Here is a 13,903-nt window from a genome sequence, read left to right as displayed (position 1 = left end):
TTTCCAGTACATTATAGCTGTCCCACACTGTGTGTATGCATTTGTTTGTAGAGATTCCGGAGTAAAATGCTTTAGGACCAGTTTGCTGAATTGAACTGATAATTTCTGTATATAAATTATTGTGAAAATCGAAGCCCAGGGACTTGTCCAAGGTGCCACAGCAAATTAATGGCAATTAGAACCAGAATTCAGGTCAGTTTCAGTCTAGCATTCTTTTTGCTACTATGCTGTCTTTTGATAAAGCAGGAAAGGGAGGAGGAAGTGTGGTATAATAGAAAAAAGCCCTGCATTCTGAGTCATTTCATTTCTTCATCTTTAAATTGAGATTACACTGAGAACTCTTCTTAATTCTAAAAGTCTCTCATCGTGTTGAGGTTTAATAGTGTGCTTTTAATGATAAGTTTTTGTTCTTGGGAAATCTTTCCATTTTTTAAAAAATATTTTGTTTATTTGACAGAGAGAGAGACAGGGAGAGAGGGAACACAAGCAGGGGGAGTGCGAGGGGGGAGAAGCAGGCTTCCCGCTGAGCAGGGAGCCCAATGTGGGACTCAAACCCAGGACCTTGGGATCATGACCTGAGCCGAAGGCTGATGCTTAATGACTGAGCCACCCAGGCGTGCCCCTATTTTCTTAAAGTTTTTTTTTTTTTTTTTAAGATTTTTTATTTATTTATCAGAGAGAGAGAAGGGGAGAGAGCGAGCACAGGCAGACAGAATGGCAGGCAGAGGCAGAGGGAGAAGCAGGCTCCCCGCTGAGCAAGGAGCCCGATGTGGGACTCGATCCCAGGACGCTGGGATCATGACCTGAGCCGAAGGCAGCTGCTTAACCAACTGAGCCACCCAGGTGTCCCTTCTTAAAGTTTTTGAAAAAATATTTATTTGAGAAAGAGAGAACGCACAAGCAGTGGGAGTGGGAGCCAGAGAAGCAGGCTCTCCGCTGAGCAAGGAGCCAGATTCGGGGCTCCATACCAGGACCCCGGGATGATGATCTGAGCTGAACACAGCCATTTAGCGGACTGAGCCACTCGGGCACCCTTTTTTTAGTTTTCAGTTTAACAAATCTGATACTATTTAGTACATGATTCAGGACCCATAGACTTTATTTTTTGTTATTTTAAGATCAATAGATTTTATTTTTATTTAAAAATTTTTTAAAAAGATTTTTTTTGAGAGAGAGAGCGTGCATGTGCAAGAAGGAAGAGGAGCAGAGGGAGAGGCGAAGCCGACTTCCCGCTGAGCAGGGAGTCCCACATAGAGACCAGATCCCAGGACCCTGAGATGGTGACCTAAGCCAAAGTCAGGTGTTTAACCACTCAGGTGCCCCCAGACCCATAGATTTTTAAATTAAATGTTTATTGGGTAAATTATAGATGACATGAATGCTCCTCCTAGTTTGTGTGAATTATACATACACATACTAAAGGCTGGCAGTGAGAACATGTTATAAAAATGAATGTGACATTTTGAGCAGTCTTTATTTTTTTAGTGGCAACCAAAATATTTTTGAGGCCTTGAAAGGATGGATAGAATGGTAACATTTTTATTTTAATGGAACACAAGCAGGGGGAGTGGGAGAGGGAGAAGCAGGCTTCCCACTGAGCAGGAAGCTTGATGAGGGGCTCCGTCCCAGGAGCCTGGGATCATGACCTGAGCCAAAGGTAGGCGCTTGACGACTGAGCCACCCAGGCACCCCTGATGGTAACATTTTTAGAGAGGAAAGAATCAGAGATCATTCAGTCGAACTGTCCCATTTAACTGAAAGAGAAACCTAGGCTCAGAGAGGGGAAGTCAACACATTGCTGATTAATGGCAGACTTGAAACTGGAACCCAAGTCTCCTGATTCCTCATTTATACCATGCTGCCTTTTCTCTGGAAGGAGGGAAGTATTGATGGCTATTCCTGCTCTAGGTTATTGGCACTTAACCTGTTAGTGGGGCTCTGTTTGTTTGGTTTTTTTCTTTCTTCTTTTTTTTTTTTTTCCTGTTAGTGGGGATCTTAAGGTGGTCTTCTATCCAACGTGATTTTGTTTTGTTGCTGTCAGAGGACATGGACTGTTCTGTCTAAGGTTCTAACTTTTGCTCACTAATTTTCTCCGAATCAGGATGGTGGCAGAATATTTGATCTAAGAACAGTGATTATTATCTAGTTCAGTTCCAGGAGTCTATAATTAGTATGAACCCCACACTTTTTTTTTTTTTTTTAAGTAGGCTCCATGCCCAACATGGGGGCTTGAACTCAAGACCCCGAGATCAAGAGTTGCATGCTCTCCCAACTGAGTCAGCCAGGCGCCCCACTAGTCTGTCATAATGGGTGAAATCTTGATTTTCAAGTCACGAGAACCGAGATCAGACTGTCCTGAAGAATTGTTCAATCTGAAAACAAAAAGTTGCATAGCCGCCTCTGTTGAAAACGTAGCTTCTCACTTTCTTAGGTATTAGAAAGATTTCCCTCTGAAGTGAAAATTGATACAAGTTTGAATTTAAAAAACGTTTGTGCAAATAGGTTGCTTTAAGAATGTTTACTTCAAATGGCTGTTCAGGGGTTGGATTTAATCAGATTATATTTATAAATCCTGGATTATTGTTGATTGCTTTTGGCTTTGTGGATTGATAGAAATACATTTGTAAAAGCTGTTTATCACACCCACATAACATCATGTTGAAGTGAGGGGAACCTACATATAAGGTAAATTCAGGCTCTAAATTTAGTGTCCTCCAACTGTCAATTGGTGACTCATGGAGACAGGATAGTCCTTATTAGTATGGCAATTTGGGGGTTCTCAATTTGAATCCATACAAACTCCTATAAACTAAAAATTTTACTCTGTTCTTGTGATAACCTACTGCATAAAATAGAGTAGATAAAATTTAATTTTGGGGGGCACCCAGGTGGCTCAGTGGGTTAATGCCTCTACCTTCAGCTCGGGTCGTTATCCCAGGGTCCTGGGATCAGCCCCGCATCGGGCTCTCTGCTCAGTGGGGAGCCTGCTTCCCCCTCTTTCTCTGCCAGCCTCTCTGCCTACTTGTGATCTGTCAAGTAAATAAATAAAATCTTTTAAAAATTTTTGATATTTGGAATGTATTTAGTTTTAGGATGTTGACAGTTCAGTGGTGGACCTACAGAACAGAAAGAAGATTGTAATTGTTGGTATTTTAGACTTACTGTGTAACCTTTACATTACACAGCCATCCATGTGTTCTCTACATTATTTTAACTTTGAAAAAGTCAGGTGAATTTGCCAGGCAAGCCCCTTAAAGACGCTGTTTGTTTCCCCCTCATAGTGGGCTGCAGTTCTGGTAATTACCTCCTGGGGTAGTGTAGGTGGAGGATGGGTTTGGTTGGTGGGGGTGTGGTGATGGAGGTAGAGGTGGTGGAGGTAGGCCCAGCAGCCGTCATGGAGACCAGGTTATAAGGCTGCTTCCTGGAGTGTAGATAACTGAGATAAAACAAAGCACACCATTTAGTATTGTTTTAGATTCACACCTACACAGTGCGAATTAAAAAATCCTTTTTGTAAGAGATTAAGAGCCCACAAGGAATAACTCAAAATTTAAAGTAACAAAAATTAATAGGTACTTTAGGATGTTCTCCTGATAACTAACTTGATAAATAACCTACAGTCTGGTTTTCTAACCAGAGCTAAACTAATTTCTACAGACTTTCACAAGGCCTGTTCTCTTTTAGCTGTGGGATATTAATGAGCTAAACAGCTAAACCTTTAATTGGGTGCTTTCTTTACTCTTCAGAGCAGAAGCCCATTCTCTTCTTTCAAACCGAGTGGTCTTTGTGTTAGTTTGTCATCTTGTGATTGAAAATTGAGGAAAGAAGCACATGAAACATAATGTGGGTCTCATACCTGATGGCAACCCCAGTGTTTTTCCCAAGTCAGTATACAAATTTACCTTGGTTACCCTGGCAACCAGCCTATCAGTTATTCTTCCAGCTCCTTTGCCTTGTCTCAGATACTGGGATTACCATATAATCAGGTTCTGCTAAAGCTCTTCAGTTTTCAGCGTTTTATTACCAGCTGCAGCTGTCCCGCAGTTTACAGTTTGGCATTCCATCAGGGTCAGTTAGTTTTAAGTCCACAAAACCTTTTTGTCTCCCAATATTTTAAGCATACAGAATTTAACAAGAATGCATTTAGGCAACAGTTCCTCACTCTCATGTTCCCAGTTCCATTGTTAGTCCTTGTCCTTGTCACGGATATCCAGTGGCCATCCTTTTGTAATATCAGCTAGAGTAAGTTTCAAGATCAAGAGTGGCCATGTAAGAAATAGTATTTGCAAATGTGATTTTTAGACTAAGTATCATCAGAAGCTAGCTCAAGTGATTTAAAAGCCACCTTGATTCATCAGCAGCTACCAAATAAGTAATCTGGCTTATAACAAAAATAATTTCTGTAGGTTATAGAAAGAATGGCCCTTAGATTAATTCATTCTAATTTGAGAAAATTGTTTAGATATGTAATAGGAAAGGTTATCTTTCTTTTTCAGCCTTTGAATAAACAGGAAAGGTAAAGACTGACTGTGGGTCATTATTATGAGCCTTTCTATTTACTTGACAAGCGCATTTTTTATTTCTCAAAAACCTCGGAATTCATATAAATATATTAGTTTTGAATTACAAATGTTCACTTGTCTTGCTAAAAATAAGAATATTGAAGGGGCATCTGGATGGCTTTGTTGTTTGTAGAGGGTGTGACTCGATCTCAGGGTCATGAGTTCAAGCCCCACATTGTGTAGAGTTTATTTTAGAAAAAAAAAAGGATATTGAAATATTTAGGATTTATAAATGGTTGGTTTATGTATTAGTGTTTGTGTTACTGTTTGTCTTTGGTGCTAATGCTTGTTAATACTGTATGGTGTAGTAGTGACTTCTAAATATGCGCAATTAATCTCTTGGGTTACCTGAATTGGACATGGTTAATCTGCTAATGATTTAGCTAATACTGGTATCTGTTTCTGTATATAAGTAATGTCAATTTAAAAATCAAAGTAGAGTGACACCTTGGTGGCTCAGTCGGCTAAGCTGCTTGCTGCCTTGGGCTGAGGTCATGATCCCTGGGTCCTGGGATCGAGTCCCACATCAGGCTCCTTGCTCAGTGGGGAGCCTGCTTCTCTCTCTCTGCCTCTGCCTGCTTGTGCTCTCGCTCTCTCTCTGACAAATAAATAAAATCTTTAAAAAAAAAAAGTAGAATTTCAGTCTTAGGATTTTTTTTTTTTTTTTTTTTTTTTTTTTTTTTTTTACTTTTCAAAACATGTTTATCTTGTTGAACTAGAAAATTACATACTAGGATTGTATATTTGTGAAATGATTACATCTTCCTGGTTTGAATTTTTGTTGAAATCATGATTTGAATGGCTTCATCTTAGGACTGGTGTATCTTAATCAAAACTGTGGTTGAAGTTTGATAATTCTCCAAGGAGAACTTTATTTTAATTGCACAGATAGATTTAGGGGCAGTAGAAGTTTTACTTTCTCCACAGGGCCCTAATCCTGAACATTGTTTTATAGAAAGCGGGGGGTAGGGGGGTTCAGGGGGGTGGAGTGGGGAGGAAGATAAATAGTTGTGTTTTGTTTTGTTTTGTTTTGTTTTAGAAGCGTGAAGGGGGTGCCTGGGTGGCCCAGGTTGTGGTTGCAGGGTTCTGGGATCGAGCCCCGAATCCAGTCGAGAATCGGGCTCCCTGCTCAGCGAGAAGTCTGCTTCTCCCTCTCCCATTCCTCCTGCTTGTGTTCCCTCTGTCTCTCTGTCTCTGTCAAATAAATAAATAAAGTCTTTAAAAGTATATAAATGGGGTGCCTGGGTGGCTCAGTGGGTTAAGCCTCTGCCTTCGGCTCAGGTCATAATCTCAGGGTGGGATTGAGCCCCGCATGGGGCTCTCTGCTCAGCAGGGAGCCTGCTCCCCCCCCCCTGCCTGCCTCTCTGCCTACTTGTGATCTCTCTCTCTCTCTCTCTCTCTGTCAAAAAAAAAAGTATATAAATAAAAGCATGAAGCATAAAATTTTTGGAACTTCTGACTGAAAACCTTAATATTTTCTAGTAGGCAGCCTGTATAGAGCAAGCCATTCCTGTGTAAAACCTACCTGAGCACTACTAATTGTCATAGACTGTTCCAGTGCAAACTAATTGAACTGTGGGCATTCTTTTGAACCACAGGTCAGACTTTCTAGAGAACCAATAAATAGAATGTAGAGCTGTATTCAAACCCACTTTCTCAGAAGCAAGCATTCTGGTTACTAAGTAGGTTCATGAGAAGAGGTAGGAGTGTTTTGTTTTGTTTTTCCTGGCATTGCTCTTGAACTGGAAAAATTAGCCATGGATGAATTTAATATCAATAGTTCTCTTTTAAATTGGTTCCTGAAAGTGTGTTAAATTGGAAGACTGAGGGAATCATCTTTCTGGTTATTAGCAGTACTATTAATAATTTGTGTGTTTTTATTTATTTTTTTAAAATTTATTTATTTATTGATAAACATATAATGTATTATTAGCCCCAGGTGTACAGATCTGTGAATTGATAATTTATTTATTTTTAAAGATTTTATTTATTTATTTGACAGAGATCACAAGTAGGCAGAGAGGCAGGCAGAGAGAGAGAGAGGGAAGCAGGCTCCCCGTGGAGCAGAGAGCCCGATGCGGGACTCGATCCCAGGACCCTGAGATCATGACCTGAGCTGAAGGCAGCGGCTTAACCCACTGAGCCACCCAGGCGCCCCGATATTTATTCATTTTTAAAAAGATTTTTTTTTAATGTGCTTATCTACTCGTGTCAGACTGAAAATGTCAGGTTGTTTGAACATTACTCCAGCCCCAGTCTTACCCCTTTTACCCCCATCTTTCTCCTTTGCTTACCCAATGTCATTAATACAGAGATTCACTACATATAATTACTTACTGTCCCTTAGGATGGAAAAGGGGCCCCGATGGCTGAAATATAGTGGGTGGGTCTTTGGGAAGAGGTAGAGAAAGATTAGTTAAATAGGGTATAGTGAATGTGTTGGTAAGTGGGATAGGTTAGCATCACAGGTTGGGTAGATTTATTGGGTTAGTGTAAGATAGGTGAACGGAGTGAATAAATAGGTAGTTTGATAAAACTAGGACATTTGTGAGTGAAAGTGAGTAGTTTGTCAATATTTTGCAATTGGTATTTTATCTTTATTGGGTTGGCTTTAGAGATTACGGCTAATGACTGAGATCAGTTTTTTTTCCCTTTAGGTGAACTTTACTATCCGTATTTTGTTTCAGGTCATAGCTCTTGGCTATTGACTTTTAACCTTTGCCTTATTTCCCAGCACAGAGAGATGTCTACAGCTGCTGTGTAGTAGCAACAAAGGGTTTAGATGGTGATAGGGATGGTGAGTAGGCATGCTCTGTGGTGTTCCACTTCTTTTCCCATTTTCTTCTACTTTTGAACTTCCTGGTTCCCTCAAATCTGCACTCCTACCCCCACCCCAGTTCCTTTAAGAGCAAAGAGGGAGGAAAAGGAGGGGGCTGAGGCAAGGACAGTGGTTTGGATTTATGGAACCTTTGTAATTTGATGACATCCTGTACTCAGAGAATATTAAATGTTAACAGTGAAGCCGTGGGAGGTTTTGCCAGTTATCCTGTAGTCCTATCAATTTCTTGTTTTCAACTTTTTCTTCCAGTGATGAATGGGTTCATAATAAGAACCCGTAATAAGAATATAGCCCTACGTGTTGTTACATGTAAAGAATGATGGTATACCATCAACCAGTGTTGGTCATTAGTTTACAAGGTACTTCTTTAGTCTCATTATCTCTTCTGATTTCTTGCAGCTGCGTGAGACAAAAGGACAATTTTTGTGAGATAGGCAGGGCAATTATTATGCTAATTTTGCAAATAAAACTCACCTGGGGTAGATTAAGGCCAGCCAGCAGAAGTGGAACTTCACTACTTTGTGATAATTAGGTGATGGTTTTTTTTTTGTTTGTTTTGTTTTTTTTTTTAAATATTTTATTCATCTACTTGACAGAGAGAGATCACAAGCAGGCATAGAGGCGGGCAGAGAGAGAGAGAGAGAGGAGGAAGCAGGCCTCCCCCCGCCGAGCAGAGAGCCCGACGTGTGACTCGATCCCAGGACCCTGAGATCATGACCCGAGCCGAAGGCAGTGGCTTAACCCACTGAGCCACCCAGACGCCCCTAGGTGATGGTTTTGAATGAAGTTCTAAAACATTAGATCTCAAGGCTCCTGGGTGGCTCAATTGGTTAAGCATCTGCCTTCAGCTCAGGCCATGATCCCAGGGACCTGCGATTGAGAGTCTTGGCATCAAGCTCCCAGCATCGCAGGGAGCCTGCTTCTTCTGCCTCTGCCTTCCTCTCTTTCTCTCTGTCTCTCATGAATAAATACATAAAATCTAAAAAAAAAAAAAAAAAAAGATTAGGTCTCTCCTTATTTTGCTTTTCTAAACTATAAACATTTGTGATGTCATTTTTTTAAGATTTCATTTATTTATGTGGCAGAGAGAGATCATAAGTAGGCCAAGAGGCAGGCAGAGAGAGAGGAGGAAGCAGGCTCCCTGCTGAGCAGAGGGGCTCGATCTCAGGACCCTCGAGACCATGACCCGAGCCGAAGGCAGAGGCTTTAACCCACTAAACCACCCAGGCGCCCGTCATGTCATGTTTTAAATGTGAATTATTAGAATGATGAGACTAACTCTTCTGCCATTTGGGTATGTATAATTTATTGTTTAAAACAATAAAAAGCAGTATTTTTTAAAAAGATTTTATTAGAGACCGAGAGAAAGAGAAAGGGCACACGCACACACAAGCAGGGGGAGTGGCAGGCAGAGGAAGAGAAAGAAGCAGGCTCCAGGCTGAGCAGAGCCTAGATCTGAGCCAAAGGCAGATGTTTAACCTACCGAGCCACCCAGGCTCCCCTAAAAAGGAGTATTTTTAATGTTATTTTCAAACTTTGACGGAATTAATTATGGTACAGTAGCTAGGTCAGAAAATGACCTTGCTACTACAAGAGCTGGAATTCCAGATACTGCAAACTACATTTCTTAGGGTATTGTTCCTAAGGGAAAACCCCTCAAGATGTGAGCCACTGCTGATTGGGCTTCTGTGCCTCATCAAAGAAGTCTTAATCCTAGATTTTTTCCCCCTGTATTTGTTTTATAGCTTGTTGTCAGTTGTTTACTTAGACCACAGTTGGGGGGGGCAGGGGTTAGGTCTTTTGTTTTTTGTTTTTTAGTATAACTGATTCATATTTTTGGCTACAAGCCACTAATTGGAAACACAATGCTTCTTTTTTTCCCCTTTCCCTTCAGAGGTGTTTTCTAGCAGTCACAATGAATGCATGTGGTAGTTATTAATTTTTTCCACCTAATCAAACCCCTGTTGGCTGTCAAATTAATGGGGAAAATGCATTCCTCATAGCTAAGTAATTAGAAAAATAACATTATCAGTAATTACTATTTAAGATCTAAATAAGATTGAATAACCATTTTTATGATAAATAATAAACTTGCCACTCAGAATGTTATTTTTTTTTTTTAAGATTTTTAGTTATTTGACAGAGAGAGATCACAAGTAGGCAGAGAGGCAGGCAGAGAGAGAGGAGGAAGCAGGCTCCCTGCTGAGTAGAGAGCCCCATGCGGGACTCGATTCTGGGACCCTGAGATCATGACCTGAGCTGAAGGCAGCGGCTTAACCCACTGAGCCACCCAGGTGCCCCCAGAATGTTATTTTAAAGATTTTATTTATTTATTTGAGAAAGAGCGAGAGAGCATGAGAAGGGGCAGAGGGAGAAGCCAACTCTCTGCAGAGCAGGAAGCTGGATGCGGGACTCGATCCCATCCCGGGACTCGATCCCATCCCAGGACTCCAGGCAGTCGCTTAACCAACTGAACCACCCAGGTGCTCCCACTCAGAATGTTTATGTAGGTAAGCATTCTAGGTGATTCGATATTTTTCTAGAGAATTATCAAGTCTTTAATACATATTTCATTAAAGAATGCAAAAGTAGAAATTCAAATACATAAAGCATAGTAATCAAATTTATAAAATAAAATGCTTACTATTAAATGTACTGAAATCTGATCATTTTTCTATTATTCATGATATGGGTGGAGAACATGAACAATTAAAAACTATCAGTTACGGGACGCCTGGGTGGCTCAGTTGGTTAAGCAGCTGCCTTCGGCTCAGGTCATGATCCCAGTGTCCTGGGGTCGAGTCCCACATCAGGCTCCTTGCTCGGCGGGGAGCCTGCTTCTCCCTCTGCCTGCCATTCTGTCTGCCTGTGCTCGCTCGCTCTCCCTCTCTCTCTCTGACAAATAAATAAAAAAAATCTTTAAAAAAAAAAAACTATGTTACACCAACGCCTCAGTTCACTCATTAGTTTACAACCTCCTTTCCCATCAACCTTTTATCACAGATAGCAGTAAATTTTAAAAAAATTAAAAACAAAATAAATGGTTTCGTTTGATTTTTGTCCCTCTGCCCATCTTTGGTGATAAGCAGTAAACTCAGAGAAAAGTGAAGAATCTCAAAGTCTGAATAAACCTGTTCACTGATCATAGAATTGATTTATGTAAAACTTTTTAAAGGGGGGATTGTGACAGATTTTTTTAAAAGATTTTATTTATTTATTTGACACAGAGATAGAGAAAGAGCACAAGTAGGCAGAGCATCAGGGGCAGAGGGAGGAGAAGCAGGCTCTCCACTGAGCAGGAAGTCCGACGCAGGGTTCATTCTCAGGATCCTGGGATCATGACCTGAGCCGAAGGCAGACTCCTAACGGACTGAGCCAGTCAGGTGCTTCATGACAGATTCTTTAAAGCTCTAATTTTTATATAGGGTGACCTTAGATGTTATAGGGATTTACTTTTTTTTTTTTTTTAAAGTAAGCTCTGCCTAACATGGGACTTTTATTAGAGAGAGAGAAAGACCAAGGATCAAGAATCGCCTGCTCCACTGACGAAGCCAGACAGGCACCCCTGGCATTTACTTTTTAAGATTAGTACACTACTGGATGTTTTAGATAACTTGCAAAATCATATTAGCACATCAACTTGCTAAAGCTTTTGATATAACCTGTAGACCAACCTCTTGTTAACTTTTTAAAAAGTAGGTTGCAAAGTGATTTAGCATGACTGCATTAGTAATGACTTCTCTAGGCAGTCAAAAATTTAGTTACCTGTTTCTATTATGGTTTTACTAAAAATTACTTGAAATCATTAAGAGATGTGATTTTATCTAACCCACTCTGACAAATTGGGACATTGTGAGATAGATGCCCTCTCCTTGAATTACTGTTTTAATGTGGGTATTTATTGAAAGTCTGTAAATCTGCAAAGTAGAATGTTTTTAGTTTAGAATTCTTGAGTAGGCCCAGGGAGCGGATATATTTTTCTGTTATTTTTGTCAGTAAATAGATTATCAAGATATTCTTTCAGGAATATGGCATAAAACTACATGGATTATGTAAATTAGTTTTGAAAAATCAGGTTGTCATTTTAGAAAAAATACATATCATTAAGGATCTACTTTAAGTTTGTAATTACTTCACATGTGATTAGATTTATATTTATGAAGTTTTCTTTTATTATAGATTGTTTATAAATGTAACCACAAAAATACACTTTGGAAAAACAGAGCCATTGTGCCAAATTTTTTTCACTATCTATTCCCATTAATATCATGGATAAAATAGTTATATTAGGTATTTTAGATATATTCTACTTCACTTTCTTAGTATTTAAAACTTAAAATGGTCTTTCAAAGAATAATAGAAATAATAATTCACATCTCAAAGATTCAGTTAATTCCCTATTTGATAATTATAACTATATTCTTGGCTTTTGTTAATGTTAATAAATCAGTGTTGCCATGTATCTAGGGAAATATGAGTCCTATTTTCAACTGCTTAGTTAAAACATGCCATTATAGATTGTACTAGGAAAATTGACTCATTTGTGATTGCCTAACATTTTTTTTCTGCTATTCCTAGACTTTTCCGGTTGGGATTTTCACTTTTGGTAGCAGCCAACTTAAAATAGAGCTGTGAGAATGGGTGTGGTACTGTCACAAATTATTTTTTTTATTTTTACAAATGATTCGATTTTGAAAGGCCAGCAAATAATTTTCTCTTAGATCTCATTTCTTTAGTTCGAGTACTATTATTAGTTGAAGGTGTTCTTTGACTTACCACTTTCTGTGGATGATTTTATTGCTTCATATTTGATTAGTAAAACTTACCATAAGAATCTGCCTGGGCAGCTGGGTGGCTCAGTAGGTTGGATGTCTGACTCTTGATTTGGGCTTGGGTCATGATCTCAGGGTTGTGGGATTGGGCCCTGCATTGGGCTCCACACTCAACGTGGAATCTGCTTGTCCCTCTTTCTCTGCTCCTCCCCAAGTGCGCTCACATGCGTGCTCCATCTCTCAAATAAATATTTTAAAAATCTTTTTAAAATGTGATTAATAGGGACGCCTGGGTGGCTCAGTTGGTTAAGCAGCTGCCTTCGGCTCAGGTCATGATCCCAGCGTCCTGGGATCAAGTCCCACATCGGGCTCCTTGCTTGGCAGGGAGCCTGCTTCTCCCTCTGCCTCTGCCTGCCACTCTATCTGCCTGTGCTCACTCTCTCTGTCAAATAAATAAATAAAATCTTTAAAATGTGATTAATAAAATCAGTGTATATACCTCAAGTCCAATGAATAATACTGCACACCAAATTTTATTTATTTATTTATTTTTAAGATTTTATTTATTTATTTGACAGAGATCACAAGTAGGTGGAGAGGCAGGCTGAGAGAGAGAGAGAGAGAGAGAGGAGGAAGCAGGCTCCCTCCTAAGCAGAGAACCCAAAATGGGGCTTGATCCCAGGACCCTGGTATCATGACCTGAGCCAAAGGCAGAGGCTTAGCCGACTGAGCCACCCAGGCGCCCCTATTTATTTATTTTTTAAGATTTTATTTATTTGACAGAGAGAGAGACAGAGGGAGAGGGAACACAACCAGGGAGTAGGGGAAAGGGAGAAGCAGGCTTTCCGCTGAGCAGGGAGCCCGATGCGGGGCTTGATCCCAGGACCCTGGGATCATGACCTGAGCCCAAGGCAGATGCTTAACCAACTGAGCCACCCAGTCACCCGCCTCTCCCTTTAAGATTTTATTTATAGAGTAAGATTTTAAAGATAAAACTATATCTTATCTATTTGAACTGTTTTCAATTTTTGTTCAACCCTGGGTTTTTGTTTTTGTCTTTGGCTTTCTGTTTGATGTTCTTTTCCTGCCTGACCTAAGTGGGGAGAAAATCTTCATGTCAAGGTTTTCTGATCACCAGAACCCTTCTGATTCCTAATTTAGACTTAGCCACTTGGGTGTTGGTCTTAGTTTACCATCATATCTTCCTGTTTCAGCTTACTGGGTTTTAGAAAGCAAAACTCTTTAATACCTGTTTATTTGAATGACTTGGTAAGGCCTTATCTATGCTCATATCCTATTCACCTCAAGGACCTTAGAATCCCAGCACCCACTTTGTACAGGCCAGCTGTTCTTTGTTCTGCTTGATTTGATTCCCTGAAAAACTGCTTAAGCTCATTTTACTTTTATATTTTCCTGATGGCAAAGGCAAAAAGAAGAGGAGGATAAAAACAAGATCAAGCTATAGGGTAATTCTCTCTTAAGCCGTTGGTAGCCACCTTCTTATAAGAAAAATGTTCTTATGTCCCAGCTTTGTTCCAGTTGATTCACTCTATATTCCTTCTTTCATGTCATTGCTGCTTTTTACCCCTTTAAGACTCTGCCAGGAATTTTGCAACCTGACAAGAGGCTTCTTCAGAGCCAACCACCTTTTTTTTTTCCTCAGAGCCTAGAAAAAGGTGCATCCTCTTACTGACAGAAAAAGACTTTGTTCATCCATTTTTCTTTGTGTT

General features: G+C 40.0%; 1 protein-coding gene and 1 long non-coding RNA gene across 3 annotated transcripts in view; both read left to right on the top strand.

Annotated features, from left to right (window-relative positions):
* The window catches only part of WDR44 (WD repeat domain 44), an 89,590-nt gene that overhangs the window by 3,416 nt on the left and 72,271 nt on the right, over positions 1-13,903 (top strand). The gene's annotated exons all lie outside the window — the stretch shown is intronic.
* On the top strand, positions 6,809-8,745 carry LOC309855763. Its single transcript, XR_014306982.1, has 2 exons — positions 6,809-7,933; positions 8,170-8,745. It is a non-coding gene; the product is annotated as an uncharacterized lncRNA (long non-coding RNA).

Source organism: Mustela nivalis, assembly GCF_964662115.1.
Source record: "Mustela nivalis genome assembly, chromosome: X".
NCBI classification, from domain to species: Eukaryota; Metazoa; Chordata; class Mammalia; order Carnivora; family Mustelidae; genus Mustela; species Mustela nivalis.
Note: the sequence above shows the minus strand (reverse complement) of the source record. Positions and strands in the feature narration are given on the sequence as shown.